The 17,932-nt window shown below is 40.8% G+C and overlaps 1 long non-coding RNA gene across 3 annotated transcripts in view; it reads right to left on the bottom strand.

Annotated features, from left to right (window-relative positions):
* LOC102547655 (uncharacterized) overlaps positions 1-17,932 on the bottom strand; it is a 38,012-nt gene that overhangs the window by 11,915 nt on the left and 8,165 nt on the right. The window contains exons 4-7 of one of the 3 annotated variants that reach the window (XR_010065399.1): positions 17,524-17,667; positions 11,167-11,253; positions 1,360-6,848; positions 285-342 (exon numbers count right to left, since the gene is read on the bottom strand). This is a non-coding gene — a long non-coding RNA (uncharacterized LOC102547655). Of the gene's footprint in view, positions 1-284; positions 343-1,359; positions 6,849-11,166; positions 17,668-17,932 lie in introns of those variants that run through there. The other 2 variants (XR_010065400.1, XR_005502491.2) reach the window with 2 other exon arrangements.

Raw genomic sequence — 17,932 nt, 5'->3', positions numbered from 1 at the left:
GGTGTGCTAAATGACTTACCCCACAGTCCCAGCCCCTGCAATGCATCCTTACATCACTTTCCACTTCCCAGTCTCCCCTCCTCTCCCAAGGAGATGTGAGCCAATCCCTGTGATATGTTTCCAAAATGTCTCTTTGGCTCAGTATATTAGCATCGTCAGTAAAATGTGCTCAATACCCTAGGAGTATGTCTGGCCATGCAGTCCCATAGTCATAGTCCGAGGTAATACGTCATTATTCATTTAAGTGGGATTTTGTGATCAGTGTGAGCATGAAAAAGTTGTACCTGAAAGTGATCAAGATGACATCATTCACTAGCATTTCAATGTCGTCCCAGGAGGATCCTAGTCAATGACAAACAGAACCTTAAATTTACAAGAAAACCCAAGAATTCAAATACCTCTAAAATGTAAATCTAACTCAGTTCAGGGATGCATGTTAAACAGGGAACACAAAAAGCGTTGTTTGGAAGGGGAAGGGGAGCAATAGAGGGTGCACTTCCCTGAACTTAATAAGAAATGAGTAGGGTAGCATATCGCAGCCAACACAACTACACAAGGCTGCATATAGAGACTGATGAGCTCCCAGTTCTGATGCTGCATTTGTGTTAAACTTCATCGGCTCTCTGAAGCCATCAACCTACTAGCATGGCTACTGATTTGCAGTTCTTCAGTCACTTTTCAGTTCTGCATAAACTTTCCCATCTTCTGTTCACTGTGGGAAAACTTTATGTCAAGGTTAGCTTTTGTTAACTGGACACAAACTACAATCACCCGGGAATGATCGGTGTGGGAGGGTCCAGCCCACTGTGGGTGGTTCCAATCCTGAGCAAGTGATGGGGGAATATAATGAAAGGCAGCTGAATGAGAGCCTGAAAGAAAGCAATGAGCAGCATCCCACTATTGCTTTCTGCTTCAAGCTGCTGCCTTGAGTTGAGTTTTTGACTGGGACCTGGATGTGTGAGTCAAATAAACCCTTTCCTTTCCCAGGTTGCTTTTGGTCATGGTGTTTATGACATCGATAAAAAGCAAACAGGACGGCCTTGTTGGATTTAGCTTTTATCACAGTCTGTATTATTATATTTCCTACTATGTATACTCTATATTTAGAGTCGTCATCTTAATATTTGGAAAATCATTCTTTTCTTTGCTAAAGTAAACTCTTCATTACAATCTTTTTCTCAAAACTGGAAAACAATTCTTGAGTTATTGCCATCAATTCATATTCTCTGTTGCTTGCCTCTGATCTTACCGTCAACTAACTCAACAAAGAACAGTTGAATCTGCATGCCAAACTTAAAGAAAGTAGCACAAAAGCCAAAGACCATTTTTTTTATTTTATGTGAAAAAGTATCAATCTACCTTCAAGCTCCCTGTCGAGGCAAAATGACTGCGCATCTGCTTCAGTTCACTTTGTGCTTCTGGAAAACTCTCCATGCAAGATGGGTACTGCAACAGGAAGGAAGAGAACATGGTGCCTGAAACTCCAGTCAGCATAAACTCCGAGCATACACAAAGCCCAGCCTGGACACGGGTAGAAGAAAATAAAGTTTCAAAGAGGAAAGAAAAAATACTTTCTGAAGAATTTTTAAAATGTGGTTCTCCAGGGGGAAAGGGCACCAGGAAAATTGTGTGAGGGTGTAACCACAAATGGCTAATGGACAAAGCTAGGTGTGGTCCAGAAATACAGCAAAGCCTTTATTAGCAGATTCGATGATGCATAGCTCTCGTTGTTACATAAGACCCAAAGAATTTCTCCCATGATTCACAGCCTTCTTCATAATCACACCAGTACCTGACTAGGAAGCATGGCTTTGGGGGAGGGGGCGTGCCTCTGGATTTACAAGCATGTTGTGGTGAACATGGCTTTGCTGGAAGCTATTTCAAGATATTGCCGAGTTCCAAATCCTTACCCCGCAGTGGAGATTAAAACAGAATAAACTGCATTTTAATAACTATTTTGATACAGAAACGGAGTACCAGACTGTAAAACTTGGCTGAGGTCCCAGACAAAGGTCAGAGGTAACATGGACATACCTCATTCAATCTTCCCTCCTTGATGCCCCTTATACAGGTGAAAAGAGAATTCTGAGGTCAAATCAGGGGACTCCTGATGTGGGCAGCAGCAGCAGCAGCAGCAGCCATAAATGTGAACCCTTAGCTCTAGAGATTTGGAGGATTTATGGAGGTCTTGCTGTTTATCGTTTGCTACTTAACATGACAACCCCTCCAGCTGTACTGTGATTTAAAGCACGTCATTCACAGAAACTCCAAAGGCAACCATTACAAAACTCCCAATCAAGTGCAAAACCAGATAAATGAATCCATCCAATTAATTCCTGCAACAGAAGTACATTTTGAAACAAAAAAAAAAATAGAATCTAAATATCACTGGGATTTGTATGGCTGGTTTCAGTTTGAGCTAAAACACAACTACAAGCTACAAGCACCATATTAAGGTTGCCTGATTTTGAGAGGCTTTTTTTTTTAAATTTTTTTAATTTAAGGGAAACACTGTAAAGTTAAAGCAAAACTACTTTCTCCTCCTTGTCTATGTCCCAAGGCTCCAGGAGGGCAGAGCTACATGAGTTATGAAAACTGCATGTGAAAGGCCTTGACTTTCCCAAGAAAGTTCCAAAATATAATATAGCGGTGGATATTTGTCCAGCAAAGCACAAGCCATGGAATTTCAGGCAGGCAGTTAAAACCTGAGAGAAAACCAACAGCCCCCGCCCACAACAGAGCAATGGGGGCATCTTTGTCTTCTCATCATTTCTCTCAGTTTCCATTCCTCAAAAGCATTTGGCACTCACCACACCTCTCAAAGATCTTAGGCGAGAATGGCGGAATGCCCTTGAAACTCACGGAAACGTGTCTGTGGTTGTATGAGGTCAGTTCTTGTAAAGTAGAGCCCAAGACGGAGATTCTGATACAAGGGTTGTGCTGAGGGGGACAACTCAGTGGAGAAACCCACAAAGAAACAAGATAAGGGAGAGACCGTTCCTTCATCCTCAACCCAGGTAGCTCTAGAGAGTGTGTGGGTCTCTAAAATAGCAGGGACATATAGTTAAGTACCAGTAGCAGCCTCTGCTTGAATAGCCCTGAGGTGAGTGCCCAGAAAAATGAGGCAGGTCTGCATGGAGAGTTTACAACATCTATCACAGTAAATGTGATCAGTCACATGCAAGGATGGGACATCCTCAAAGACAGTTGATTTTGCTCAATATTGTCACTATAGTCACGTATTGTTATTGTCTCCTGTTGACAAAACTTTGAGGACTTTTTACATCAAGGAGAAATGTGTCTTTAAGGTTAAATAAAATATTTTATTTCAGTCAGTCAATAATGGCACATGCTTCATTAAGATTTTCTAATCTCCTGGACATAAGGGTGGTTTATCTACTTATTATCTCTTTATATAAAAGCCCAGGGGGTTCAGACAGTCCCACTCTCCAGTTTAGAGGATGATTATATAACTTGTCCATCAAATGTGACATCCCTTTAACTTCAAGGGTTGTTTGTGTTGTAGGCATGAACCCTCAGTGGTATGGACTACACAGTTGCTAGAGATGAACAGGAATGGTGGACAGATCTTGCAGCATGTAATTATTATATGACATCATGCACTAACTCAGCTTTTTATCTATTTAAAACATTTATTGAGGTTTCATTCCTGTAAGTCCCTCAGGTTAGGCAATGAACACACCAGATAAGGTCTTTCCTTTATTAGGTCACCGTGTTTGTCTACAATTAGGGCAAGGATGGAGGCAAACCAATAGCAGCAAAATAACTTCTGCGACTGACGGCTTCCAGAGGGAAAACAGATCATAGAATGAAGGAGGCAAGGAGTGAATGGATTCAGTACTTGCTCAGAGGTGGGCACTTGAACAGAGACTAAGGAGACATAGAGGAGCAAGCTGTGTAAGAATCTTACAACTCGGCACCCAGGCACATAGGGACCTATCCTTATAAGAGGTTTGGTAAGTCTAGGAGGAATTTCTTAACCTGCACTGAGATCGGTAAGATAGCAAGTCCTCAGGCATTTGTCTCAACATTGTCCAGTGGATGAAAGTTTTCTTGTGCTGAGTCATAGAATAAGCAAGGGGATTTTTGATATTGAAAGATAGCCCAGTTTTTCAAACTCCAGAAGAACATCAGGTATTTTAACTGAGACATCTTATATGGTAATTATGGGAAATCTTTCTTGCCTTGTTAAAACGTTCTCAAGATTTTAAAAGATATACAGTTGGACTCAACCTTCCTTTGTCCTTGGCAATGTGATAAAGCAGCATTTTTAGAAAAGAATGCAAGTTGGAATTGACCTTGGCTCTACCAAGGGAGAGTTATCAAGGTCACATTTTGTAAGGTTTTCTTTTCTTTTTTTTTTTAACTGTAATTGGTGTTAAAATGAATCAAGACATAAGTGGAGACCATGGCTTTCATGTCCCATAGGTTTCTGATGCCAATCTCTTTCCTAGTTGTTAAGCAAATGATGACTTTCCTTGATCCTTTTTTCATCATACTGGAGAAGGAGTCATGTTTAGGAGACTAGACCTTGATCACAAACAACATGTTATAACCATTATTCTCAGAAGAGACCACACCTAAAGAGCATGAGCCTCACAGAAACTGTCAAATGGAACCCAATGGAATGGTTTGAAAAGTGCAGGAAAACTGGATTTTTGGTCTGATATTCTAGGTCACTGTCAAAAATCAAGATTGGAGAACAACTGTCTAAACTATGATAAATTTAACATTTCAAATTAAGAATGAACTGAAATTTAGGTAATATTTAAATTCTTTGTAAAAATTTTTTTTTCATATGGTTTTCATTTTAAAAAGATTCCAGACCATCTCCACACACTGTTGCCTGTATCCACTCTTGCCCTACCCACCATGAGAGCCCATGTTTAGTTGAGGAGAAACAACCCACATGTTTCAGATTCTTGGTGTAGTGTCCTTTGGTAAGAGGTTGTTAGTGTCCAAAGAGCCTTCTAGGAATGTGTTCTAGCCAGAAAATCATGTATTCCAGCTTATAGTGGCCTCCAAAGTCAGAAAATCTTGGAAGGGCAGACAAGTTCGCATCTTTAGCGCCAGGTATGAACTGTGCTACGGTATCAAATGAATAACTGTCAATCCACAGAAAGCACGCAATGAGAGACGAAACTATGGGAAGGTTTGGCCTCACCATGGTTTTCCATTTCTAGAAGCAACCACTGAAATCCTATAGGGTCTATAAAGTCAGATTCATTTTATGAAGTGAGCTGGGCCAGATGATGTCAGGTTGGCATTGTATGGCTTTGAGCAAGACAGGGTCTTCCAGGAAAGCTTTCAGATTCCTAAACAGAAGAAGCATTCATTTATGAGCAGCTTCACAGTGGGTAGACTTCGACTTCTGGACAGCAAATCAATTGCCAATTTTTGACTGGAACAAGGGATACCAAGATGGCTTGGTGGGGACAAGTGGACAGTGATGCAGCAATGTATGTGAAGGTATAAGTGTGATAACCTTTGTCCCAGGTATATACCAGGGCGCTCTCCTCTCTCTCTCTCTCTCTCTCTCTCTCTCTCTCTCTCTCTCTCTCTCTCTCTCTCGCTCTCTCTCTCTTTCTCTCCCTCTCTCTCTTTCTCTCCCTCTCTCTCTCTTTCTCTCCCTCTCTCCCTCTTCATGTGTGGTGTGTGTGTGTATGTGTGTGTGTCTGTGTGTGTATGTCTGTGTGTGTGTCTGTGTGTGTGTGTGTGTGTGGTGTGTGTGTGTGGTCTGTGTGTATGTCTGTGTGTGTAGGCTACTGCTTGGCATTGATTATGATTATCTCTTTCTATCACTCTCTACGTTTTGGAGAGAGGGTAAGAGTCTCTCTCATTTGGGCAGGAGTTCAACAAGTAAGGTAAACTGGCTGACCAGTAAGGCTGGGAGATCCTCCTGTCTCCAACTTCCCAGAACTGAGCTTACAGACTTGTGCTTCCCTACACATCTTTTTGTTTGAGTGCTAGGGATGTGAACTCAGGATTTTATATTTAAATGGCAAGCTTTTTACTAAATAAACTATCTCCTTAATCCTCATACCTTTTTTTCTTTTAAAATTTTAACAATCACCATTTCTTAAAAACCTTTTTCCACTTAATGTATAAAAGATGGATTTTCTTATGGAACCCATATATTTTAAAGATACTTGATGTTTGTAGGAAAGGATAGTCTATACATAGTCTTAAAAAACAATGAATTAGACATGTGTAAATAACCACCAAAATGACCACTAAGAGCTGAAAGCTTGAAACCATAATAGCTTGTGTGTGTGTGTGTGTGTGTGTGTGTGTGTGTGTGTGTGTGTGTCTTATTCAACTTTTGAACCAGAAATGTGCTATATTATTACAATGCCATTTCCTGGAGTATGTAAATGTCCACCCATCCTGAAAAGCTTTTGAGTGCCACTAGACAGGAATAAGATAGCTTTAAAAGCAGGGGTGGAAATGAAACTTCTATTTCAGTAATTGCCCTGTGTACATTTTCCAAAGTGTGAGAGAGAAAACAGTTCGTGATGCTTTTCTTTCAATGAAGCCATAGCCATCTATCAGCAAGATTTTTGTTTCTTTTCTTCCTTCTCTGTTGTGGTTTTTAGCACAGCAATGTTAGTGTCACTGGAAACTGTCTTTGCAACTCAGATCGAAGTTTTAGTGTTGTTGTGCAATAAACTTCTAGTGACCCATCTGCATGTTCAAGACTGAGAAACATGGCTGGAAAACATCTTTGTCTTCACTCTGTGTGCACCCCTTGCCTGGATTGTGTCATTTTTCTCCAGGCTTGACTTGATCTTCCTCTAGTCTGTGTTCAATTCAGCTACCAGAGTAGTCTTTGGGAAAGAGAGAAGGTAGAGAAAACAACAGGAAATAAATTCCCTGGCTCTGTAAGAACATCAGTATGTTAACATATTACATAAAACAAATGCCTTGCAGTCACTTAAGAGTCCTACATGAAGGCCTTCTGCCATGTCTTCTGATCTATTGCTGGCCATATGAGCCTTTCTAGCTAACATATCCAGAACAAGCTTTCCCTGATCACTGGGGTAGAATTTCTTCACTCTTCCAGCCATTTTATTCTGTTTCATTACAAATATCACCCAGCAGGAACTACTCCTGTGTATTATATATTATGCCATTTGTACTGGTCCATAAAATGGTCTAGAATTCAAGATTTTTAAAACTTGAAATGTGTTCCCTCTTGGTTATGGAGAGCACCTAAAATCAAAGTGTCAGTGGTTTGAGAATCTAGAAAGGCTCAAGTTTCTGCTTCCAATATGGCTCCTAATCCAGAGGGGAAGAATTCATTGTGCTTACATGGTAAAAGAGGTGAAAGAACTAACAGGAAATGCCGAGGCTAGTTCCCATCAGGCCTTAAATCAGTGATCCATGACTACCTCTCCAAATGCCTCCAAGTCTTTGTACCACCACAAACCACAGATCAAGTTTCAGAATATGAATTTGGAGGAACATTCTGACTTCAGAAACTACCAAACCTAAATCTATCTCTGGTCACTTTCTACCCAGTTTTTATTTCATTGTTTTTAATGCTTTCTGAACCATAGGAAGTGGCCTTGCTTCTTTATTAATGGGCTGTTACCTACAATGTATAATCTGGAGAACACTTCTTTCTCACTCTATCCACAACTGGAACATCTGAGACTCTACCAAGAATAAATGCACTTCATTCATATTTGTTCAATAAATGAATCAATAATTTTACATGTATATAATCTCTACAAAATTGAGTATTTTATCTTCCTTATTTCTTCCCCCGTTTCCATTCCCTCTCCTTTAAAAAGTATTTGTTATGCATTTAGTCTATCCAAGATCAGGATAACTGGTAGGTAGAAGGATCGAACCTAGTCAATGTTGGGAGAAGGGTGTATACGCAGAAGCAAAAGAGACTGATGTTACCAAATTCTTACTGAGCAAATAAGTGATTTCCCAATAATCCCAGAGGAACATCATAATCTAGAGGCTGAAAGGTTACCATATGCATGGTAATGAGATAATGAATCAAGTAGGAAGAAGAGAGTACTTTGTGTGCAAAGATAGCATATATCTCCAGGCAATCAATATGCAATGTTAAAGGAGCACAAGGAGGAGAAGTAGGGCAGGGAGGAAGTGTTGGGCTGCCAGAAGGGTCAATAGGCTAGAGGAACTATGTAGGTAGGGTAGCAGTTAACTTTGTTTTACTTGAGGGAGTAGCAATTTATGTAAGAGATCTGCTCGAATTATTCATTGCACTGTTCTTTCTCCTCAACAGTGTCTGGGTTTGAATGATAAACCATGTGGTCAATCTCATAGGCTGTCTCATAGGCATCTATCCTCAGCGGCTTACCACAAAGACTTGTGATTAAGAATGATGACTCTGAACCCAGGTTTTCTGGATTTAAGTAATGGTTTCTGTTATTTACATTTTAAATCCTTGGGCAAATCCTGAAACTGAGTCGTTGCTTCCTCATCAGTAAAACAAGCATTCAATAATTATAGTTTCCAAGTCGGGGTTTTAATAAATCAATCTGTAGTGTGGTTTTCTGACATATATAGTAACTATATTGTAAGTGTGTGCTAGTTTATTAGTAGTCTTTTTAATTTTTGTGTTTTTATGTATGTACTGCATTGTTACTTAACTGTGAGGTATCACTTGATAATCCAGTGCTTGTATAAGATATGTAATGGTCAAATCAGGGCTGCAGGATTTTTAATATATGGAGAATAATGGTAGCCTGTGAACGCTATCTGAAATGGTTTATGTAGAATTGTTTTTTGCAAAATAAAAAAATTAGACTATCTTGTTAAATACTGTTGTAGGAGAATGATTAAAGTAGTAAATGCTTATAGACTTCTTTGTGAAGTTTCTGTAAAAAGTGTTCAGTAAATAAAGAAATGAGTACTTAGCATAATCCTCTACTAAAAATAGGAACATTTGCCAAGGCTGTAGCTTTGAATACTTCCTAGCGGTGGTGACCAAGCAGCGATTCAGAATATGAGCATCAACAGAATAAGTATTGCTTAAGAATTTGCAGAAGTAGTAATAATCAGAGTTGAAAGGACCACTCAACCCACTCTCCCAAGTCAAAACCTATATGTCCTGAAATACATCTCACTTAGAGGGCTTGGGCTTCACAAAAGGTTCTAAAATGTATGTGCCCTCCTTAGTGTATTATCAAGAAGGGTTGATCTTCAATGAAGTCCTCCCAGGAAGCCTTAAATTGAACTTCCCAAAACTGAGATATCTCTTCCACAGTTACTGACTCCTATACCCCACAGAGAGAAGGAGGAATATGGGTGTAGAAGATGTGTTCTCCACAGTCCCTTGTCACAGGAGCATGGACCAGGATCACAGAGAGATGCAGGTAGTTAATGGTTCCTGGTATGAACAGAAGAGATTAGTCAGTCACACAAAAACTTGAGTGCAACCACTTTCCCACTGAAATTAAGGAACAGTAAAGATTAACAGGAAATCCCCTCATAGACAGCTGAGGAGCCTAAGCCTTGTGGTAAACTATCAACTACTCAGTAAAGCTGGAATTCTTCACGGTGGAATGTGGCTTGTGTCTGTTTTTGAGAACAGCAGTAGAAAGTTCTAGGTGCTAACCTTCTAGACTATTGTTAGGGGTCAAACTTATACAAAATTATTTGTTGATAACCTTTTGCCTAATTCATAAGTAGACAAGTATTTAAAGCATATGATGTAAATGGAAACTCTTACCTCCATTTATCTCCTCCGTTGATGGCATTGCTCAGTGTAATTGTGGGAAGAACCTGCCCATCTTTCTCCCTCCCTTCCTTTCTCACTCCCACTCTTCCTTTCTCTCCATTCTTCCTTTCCTTCTCTCCCTCTGTTCCTTCTTTTCCTCTTCCTTCTCCTTTGCTACCCCCCCACACACACACACACTTCTGTTCCTTCTTTCTTTTAATACGGGATCTTTCTTTTTTTTTTTTATTAACTTGAGTATTTCTTATATACATTTCAAGTGTTATTCCCTTTCCCGGTTTCCGGGCAAACATCCCCCTCCCCCCTCCCCTTCCTTATGGGTGTTCCCCTCCCAACCCTCCCCCCATTGCCGCCCTCCCCCAACAATCACGTTCACTGGGGGTTCAGTCTTTGCAGGACCAAGGGCTTCTCCTTACACTGGTGCTCTTACTAGGATATTCATTGCTACCTATGGGGTCAGAGTCCAGGGTCAGTCCATGTATAGTCTTTAGGTAGTGGCTTAGTCCCTGGAAGCTCTGGTTGCTTGGCATTGTTGTACATATGGGGTCTCGAGCCTCTTCAAGCTCTTCCAGTTCTTTCTCTGATTCCTTCAACGGGGGTCCTATTCTCAGTTCAGTGGTTTGCTGCTGGCATTCGCCTCTGTATTTGCTGTATTCTGGCTGTGTCTCTCAGGAGCGATCTACATCCGGCTCCTGTCGGTCTGCACTTCTTTGCTTCATCCATCTTGTCTAATTGGGTGGCTGTATATGTATGGGCCACCTGTGGGGCAGGCTCTGAATGGGTGTTCCTTCAGTCTCTGTTTTAATCTTTGCCTCTCCCTTCTAATACGGGATCTTTCAATGTAGCCTAGGCTAACTTTCAACTTTCTTGTTTCAGACTCCTGAGAGCTGGGATTATAGATGTGAGCTGTCATATCTGAAGAGGATGTAGTTCTCTAAGTCAAAATGTTCTGTAAAACATTTTGGAATAATGGATGATCTTTCTGCTTCATCCTGCATTTTAGTCTCTTCTTCACAAACATTAAGCTTTTACCGAGAATGTTTTGTATTCCTTTAGGTTGCCATGATCTTTTTCCTAGCCACCAACTCCCACAGGCAAACCCACCAACCATGCCTGCCACAGAAGCAAGCAGGCCTGTGAAGCAGGCAGACAAACTTCAGATCTTCATTCTCCCTCCTCTCCTCCAAATGTAATACCCCAAGTCTCATCCCCAGCTCTGTTTTGGTCTTACCTCGTTGTCTGCCCCAATTTCCAGGTGACTAAGCAGATCCTGGTAAAACATCTGCTTACCCTCCTGTTTATGTCTACCTACTCCCAAACTATCCCAATTTCTAAGCATCAACTCCCAATACATAGAAATCCATTTTACCTCGAACACCCAGTGGCCACCCCTAGTGGATCTCATACTAGCAAACTCAACAAAGTACCTGAAAGCTGTGGAACAAAAAGAAGAAACCACACCAAAAACAAGTAGATGGAAAAAAATTATCAAACTCCGTGCTGAAATCAATAACCTGGAAACAAAAACAGGACAACAACATAAAGAAACAATAAAAGAAAGAGTTGTGTTGAGAAAGAATGTTCTGGGGGATCAGAACACAGTCGGTAATGGAGGTCCTGGGGTTTCTTGGGTGGGAAGAGTAGGATCTGGGATGATTGCCATGGCTCCCAGTCTCCTGTGTACCCAGATGCCACAGAGGCACTGCTGGGAGTTGAGAGTTGGGGTTTGAGGTCTGTGCTTCCCCTCAGTGCATCTAGGCATGGTGGGTGGGGGAGAGATGGCTGAACCTGGGATATGGTTGTGTGTATGTGCAAAACCCAGTTTGGTTCTGAGTGAGTTTAGAGAGTATGGAGGGGCTGGGAGAGAAAAGGCCTTTCCCAGGAGATTCATGTGCAGCTCTTTACAAGGAAAGCCACCTCCCCAAACCCCACGGTAATCCTTGCTGAAGAGAATGAAGAGACAGTCCTTACTTGTCCAAATTGTTCTATTTGATGGCAGACGTGAATGCATACACCGTACTCAGGGTAAGTCAGGGCTTAAATACTGTGTGTGGGAAGGAATGCCAATGAGGGGAAGCTCACTGGCTAAACACTTGGGGCCCCATCTAGATACCTCAACAGCATAAAGTATTCTAGGTTTTTATGCTACTTGACTGATTGTGATGGTCCCTTCAGCGGGCTGTCATGGTTACATGTTCTAAAACAGGTAGAGCTTGGCAGAGAGCTGACTCCACTCCTGCCATTCTCAATTCTGAGATTCCCCCAGGGGTCTAAGCCTGCTTAGCCTTACCAGTTCTTTCGTCTGGTGGCACAGTCTACTTGCCTCACAGAAAGTCAATAAGATTAACAATATAAGCTTCATACATGCACGTGCGCACGCGCGCGCGCGCGCACGCGCACACACACACACACACACACACACACACACACACACACACGAAGGCATTCTAAATATAATCCCCAAATAATGGACAGCATCCTAACTGGACATCTTCTGTTACCAAATAAAGCTACTTGTACTAGGAATGGATTTTATGTAATTGAGTGTTTGGCCAAAAGGGTCCAAACAACCTAACTGCTTCAAGACTATATGTTGCTCTTTACAAACTGACATGATGTTGCTTAAGAGAACACCACACAAATCATTAAACAGTGAAACATTGATGCTGTGCCTACATAGAGCCTTCGCCTGTACATTCTAGCATCTTTGGTACAGGAAGGTATCCCGCACGTGGTACCAAAGGTGAAATGTAAACACCAATTCAACTGCAAACCCTTTTAACTATGATGGTATCCTTCCTGCAAGATACACTAGTGCAATGGTGACACAAACATTGTGGGAGCAACCAACCAATATCTGATGGGAGTTGAGGCTCACTCTATGAGATGGAACTCATACCAGACACGACATGGGTGACCAAGAACCTGAGACTAGACAGCCCCAGGGACCTAGTAGAAACCAAAATTCTGTTCTGCTGAAAGAACACAGCAATAAAATGACTCTTAATTTCAGTCTGCTTCACTCATAGCTGCTAAACCATCATCAAAGAAACTTCCTCCTGCAGCAGATGGGAACAAATATAGATACCAATAGGCAGATATTATGTAGAGAGTGAGAGATCTTGGAACACTAAGCCCTAAACAGGATGTCTCCATCGAATCCCTCCCCTCAGGATTCAGATAACCCCAAGGAAGAGGAGACCAAAAGAGGGTAAGAGTCAGAGATAATGGAGAAGAAGGTCCTGAAAATCAACAGAATCAAGCACATATAAATGCACAGAACCTGAGGCAGTGGGCAGAGGGTCTGCCCACATCTATACCAGACGCAGCCCTAGAGCTACAAGAGAAGTAGACTCATGCCCATTCTTAAACCAGAAGTTAGTTCCAACTGGTAATCACGCATAAATGAAAATTTACATTTCTCTAAAGGAGTCTCACTGGGGAAACAAACTACTCTTAAGGGAGGCTGCGTACCCAGCAGTAGATGACCAACAGAAAAGGAACTCAAGAGAATCTTTTGAAATTTCCTTGTCTCATTGTGTCCTATCAGGGATTTTTTTTTAGTCTCATTTTTATTATTATTTTATTTATATTTTTTCTATTGACCCTATCCTATGGTATATATTATACCTTTCAGTTTACTGTTTTTCTGGGATGTGTGAGTGTATGAATGAGCAGGTCTCTGCGTCTATAGCTCTTTGTTGTGCCTTTTTCTCAGTTCATCTTTGTTTTATCGTATTCGAATATGTTAGTTTTATTTTATCCTATTACATCTTATTTTATTATTATCCTTTACAGGCCTGTTTGTCTTCTAATGAGATCAGATGGAAAGGGGGGTGGGGAGGAACTGGGAGGAGTAGAAGGAGGGGAAACTAATCAGAATATATTGTGTGATTTTTAAAAAATCTATTTTCGATATAAGGAAGAAGCATTGTTTTAGGATTCAAAAGAACTCAACCACAAAGCTTCAAAATTGTAAAACTTTTCTTTTCTGGCTGCTGAGAATGTTTATAGTTGTTAAGCAAAATATATTAAGCTAAGATAAAATAAAACAAAAATTATGTGAGTTGGAAATACCATTGAGAGAAAATACTAATATAAAGGTTAGGAGGTGAGCAGCCTCCCTACCTTTTTAATAATAACTTGTAAAACCTGTGGTTCAATAAATGTTTGCTGATAACCCTCTGTGTAAAAGGCATAAATGCTGGAACATAAACTTGTATGAGGGACATGTCTTCTCCTTGTCATTTTGGTTGTGAGCCAATTCTTTAACAGCTGAGCCATCTCTGTAGTACAGGTCGCTATTAAAACCCGGCTTTGTTAGGTCTCATCTGGCTGAAGCGAGGTTGAGAAGTGAAGGAACAAAATGTTCTGACTGAAGCAACTCTCTGAGGCTGCAAAGAAGTTAGAGGCAGAAAAGCTTGGAGATTGGAGAAAAATAGGACTCTATAAAAGTATGAGCAGGTTCCAAACAGTTCCAAGAAATGAAGATGATCAAAGAGATTTTGGGTTAGTCAGACATGTTGCCTCAGTCACTTTGTAACAGAGGAGAGAGCCTGTGGCTCCTTCACTTCAAATTCAGGTCCATCCTGTAGCCACCACTCACAAGTTAAGTGAGCAGGGACTCCAACTTCTCACTGCCTTCATCATTCGAGAAGGCAATAGAAAATTTTAATGTATGTCCATACATACATACCTGCATGCATACATATATACACACGCATATACATCTTAACTTGTAGCCCAAGTATAATAGAGTAATTGCTTGCCTAGAGTTCTGCAATGATACCATTGGCTGAATATGAGCTTATGACTCTGGAGATCAGCCAGCATTTTTCTCTATGAAGTAAGCTTTATATTGGCTAGTAAACACGGTGTAACACAGAAAGCCTTTGTTATCGTATCTACCTCACTGCTTTGAGATCAAGGAGAAAGTAAGACACTCAGTAAGGAAGGCGTGCGTTGACTGGCTTCCATGCATCAAGAGCAGCGCTGTGCACTGAGGACATGAGAATCACAGTTACACTTCACTTCAATTGAATCACACTTTCGAATCCCAAAGAAAACAATTAATTCCACCTCACAGTGCCAGGGAAGCATTTGGAAAGAGCTGGTGATGTTCTGCCAGGTCCTTAGAAGATAAGTAGGTGTAAGAAGAGATAAGGAATCCCTGGGCGCCAAAGGCCAGTGCGAAGATATTTGGCTTCATCTGAAAGTCGTGAGACAATGAGTAAAGCAGGAAAATGATGTCTTGCGATTTTTTTTCATGTGTCTAGGCCCACATTCATTTGCAAATGCAGTTTTATGAGGTGCATGTTCAAGTTTCCTACCTATTTCCCTATTTGGGTTATTTGTTTTCATTCCTTTTTGGTTTATAGGTGATTATATATATACATATATATGTATATATATGGCAGGAATACATAGAAATAGATACAAATAGAAATGTAAAAGTCTTGTAACATCGGAGTTCTCTTTTACTTAGACATTTATTCATTTACTCATGGCCTAATGCATACTGGGAAAGTCTTCTATCTCTAAACTATATCCTTAGGCTTTTTCTTTTTCAATAGTGTCTCTTGAAAGATAAGGGAATCTTAATATACCACCATCAATTTATCAATATTTCTCCTTATGGTAACCATTTAGGGGTTTGAAAAAACTTAAAACCAAGTTTTCATGAGTATACATTCACAGTTGCCCAAGGTTGGGGGTGACTCAGACGTCCATCAAGAGTAGAAACTAATACAGATGAAGTAAGCATAATTGAATACACAGTCTATGATTCCATGTTTTTAACGTTCCAAGGGTTGCAGGTCAGGACAATTACTATCCCTGTGAATTACTAGTTGAAAGCAATATTGATGGCTGTGTTCTGCTCTAGGACATGCTACTCTCTTCATTGGTGTGTGAGCTTTGTAAGTAAATAGTTCCTCTTTGTCTATCTTACGCTTCATTTAAAATTTTATTAAAAGTACTAGGGCAATGAAGCAATAACAGTATCCAAATAGTTAGTTGAGAGAAACAAAAATGTTTCACATTTCAAGATTTTGGTACTCATCACTTAGGAGAATTCTAAAATGTTTTAGAAATCTGGCTCTAGGAAGACTAATTTTCTGTGAGGAGGACAGATCTCAGGGGTAAGAGCAGTAGCAGGGATTTGAATCTACAATTGTGCAAGCAAGAGAAAAAGAGGCCTGGCTGGAGGCAGAGTCAATGAGTAGAAATTACCTAGCGATTTGCAGCTGATTGTTGCTTTAAAATCCATTCAGCAGTGTCATAAGGACCAGAAGCACCTGCTGAAAGTGTGGGGGGCAAGGACCTACAAGTCTTTGACAGATGTTGAGTTTTCAAACAATGATAGACCCTGATAAACAAACCTCTCTCCTGGATTTATTCAGTAGGAGCATTTTGGTCTGGATCTTGTCTTGGATGTTAGGAGCGAGTGCTCATACAAATCCACATAAGGATTAGTTGAAAGTTATAGAACTCACACGATACTGTTTGAACCCATTTTTTTTCCTTTCCTTGTCTCCCTGCCCTGCCATGAACACAGCTCATCTTGCTGGGTGGTTTCTATTTGTCTCCTTAATTCCCTCTTCTGTCTACACACTCGTTAAGAGAAAGAGTCATTCCTGTCAGTGCAAACGGAGAGCTCTGGAAAGCAGGGAAGAATTCAGGTAGGCGGCATGTTCCAAGACAGATCTTGGCCAAAACTCCAGGCTCAGCCAATGCTTCAAAGTCTCCCATGAGCACAGAGTGAGGACCACATGGGTGTCACCTCCAACAGTCAGGAAGGGGTGAGGCAAACACCTTGCTGTCATCAGGGTACCTTCATTATCCTCACCAGCAAATAATGATTGGGTATCTCGGGCTGAACCACCCACTCAATTGCATGCTTCATAGGAAGGGCAGGAAGGAAACATGAACTCTACCCCACTGCTCACAGTGAAATGATGATCAAAAGAACTAACACGTACCCCCCACTGCATCCTGCCCCAGGCTCTGTGAAGGCAAGTTCTGCCTGGAGGAGATTTCTTAAAGGAAAAGGAGGTAGTATGAAACCACTTTAACCCAGTCTCCTTGAGAGCAGAACCATAAGCCAGGAAGAAGCAAGGATTTTCAAGCCTACAAGAGTTTGGCTTTCTCATCTTTTAAGACCTCTCTTTGAACCTAATAATATCTTCATCCCCTACACATGTACACACACACACACACACACACACACACACACACACACACACACACACACGAATAAATGAAGATTTACTCTATACTTCTTTAATGATTTTTTATGTCTGTGTTTCCCCAGCAAAAATAGCCACGATTATTTTCATAGGTTTCCTGGGTGACCCTTGCCTAGAAAGTCACAATATCAAGATCAAATTCAGTATCATCCCCTTGTGTGTGTGTGTGCGGGAGGGTTATGGGGGGATTAATTGACATTGGCTCAAAGCGCAGCTTCTCTGTGTCTTTTCTGAAGAAGTATGGTCTATGGACTCCACTGCTCAGCCTGAAGGTTGCCCATATCTTTTGGATGGAAATGTCATTACATTATTACAGGAAAAAGCATCCTCTTAACCCCCGTCTCCCACTGACCTGAAATAATTTTTTGAATCTAAATCAGACCACACACTTCTAGTCCCAGCCCTTCTCCAGGAGAAGAGTGTCTCAGATCAAATTTAGTCTACAAAGTCTTCAAAACAGAATGGCATACAGTTCATTCCTGGGACAACAAATTTTCTATTTCTTGATCAGACCCATAAAGGCTACCAATTACTTACTGAACATTTAAATGAGTCACATCTTGGAAGCAAGCTTTGAAGTGATGCATGTCTGACCTTCAACCAGTAGAGTTGACCACCACAGTCCTCTCATGAAATATAACAAACTAAAACCTTTTCAGTTAGCTTATCCCTTCATTGGTCCTGGAATTGGAGAAAGGCATTTTTACTGTACTAAATCACTCACATATATAAGGTCAGTATGACCCACCACAATCTCATGTTTTCTTTATCTTTAAGTTATGCACAATTAATACACTATTCTAAATTACACGTGCCCTTTGACATACACGATCAGTACTATACTAAATTGGGACATTGCTTTAAGTTGATGCTCTAGGAAGCTCTACTAAGTTCTATTCCATGAGAAGCAAAGGATCTATTGCACAAAATCTTTGAAAGGGGAACA

This window comes from Rattus norvegicus, chromosome 3 (assembly GCF_036323735.1).
Source record: "Rattus norvegicus strain BN/NHsdMcwi chromosome 3, GRCr8, whole genome shotgun sequence".
Lineage (NCBI taxonomy): Eukaryota > Metazoa > Chordata > Mammalia > Rodentia > Muridae > Rattus > Rattus norvegicus.
The sequence above is the reverse complement of the archived record's forward strand: the minus strand, read 5'-3'. Positions and strand labels throughout refer to the sequence as shown.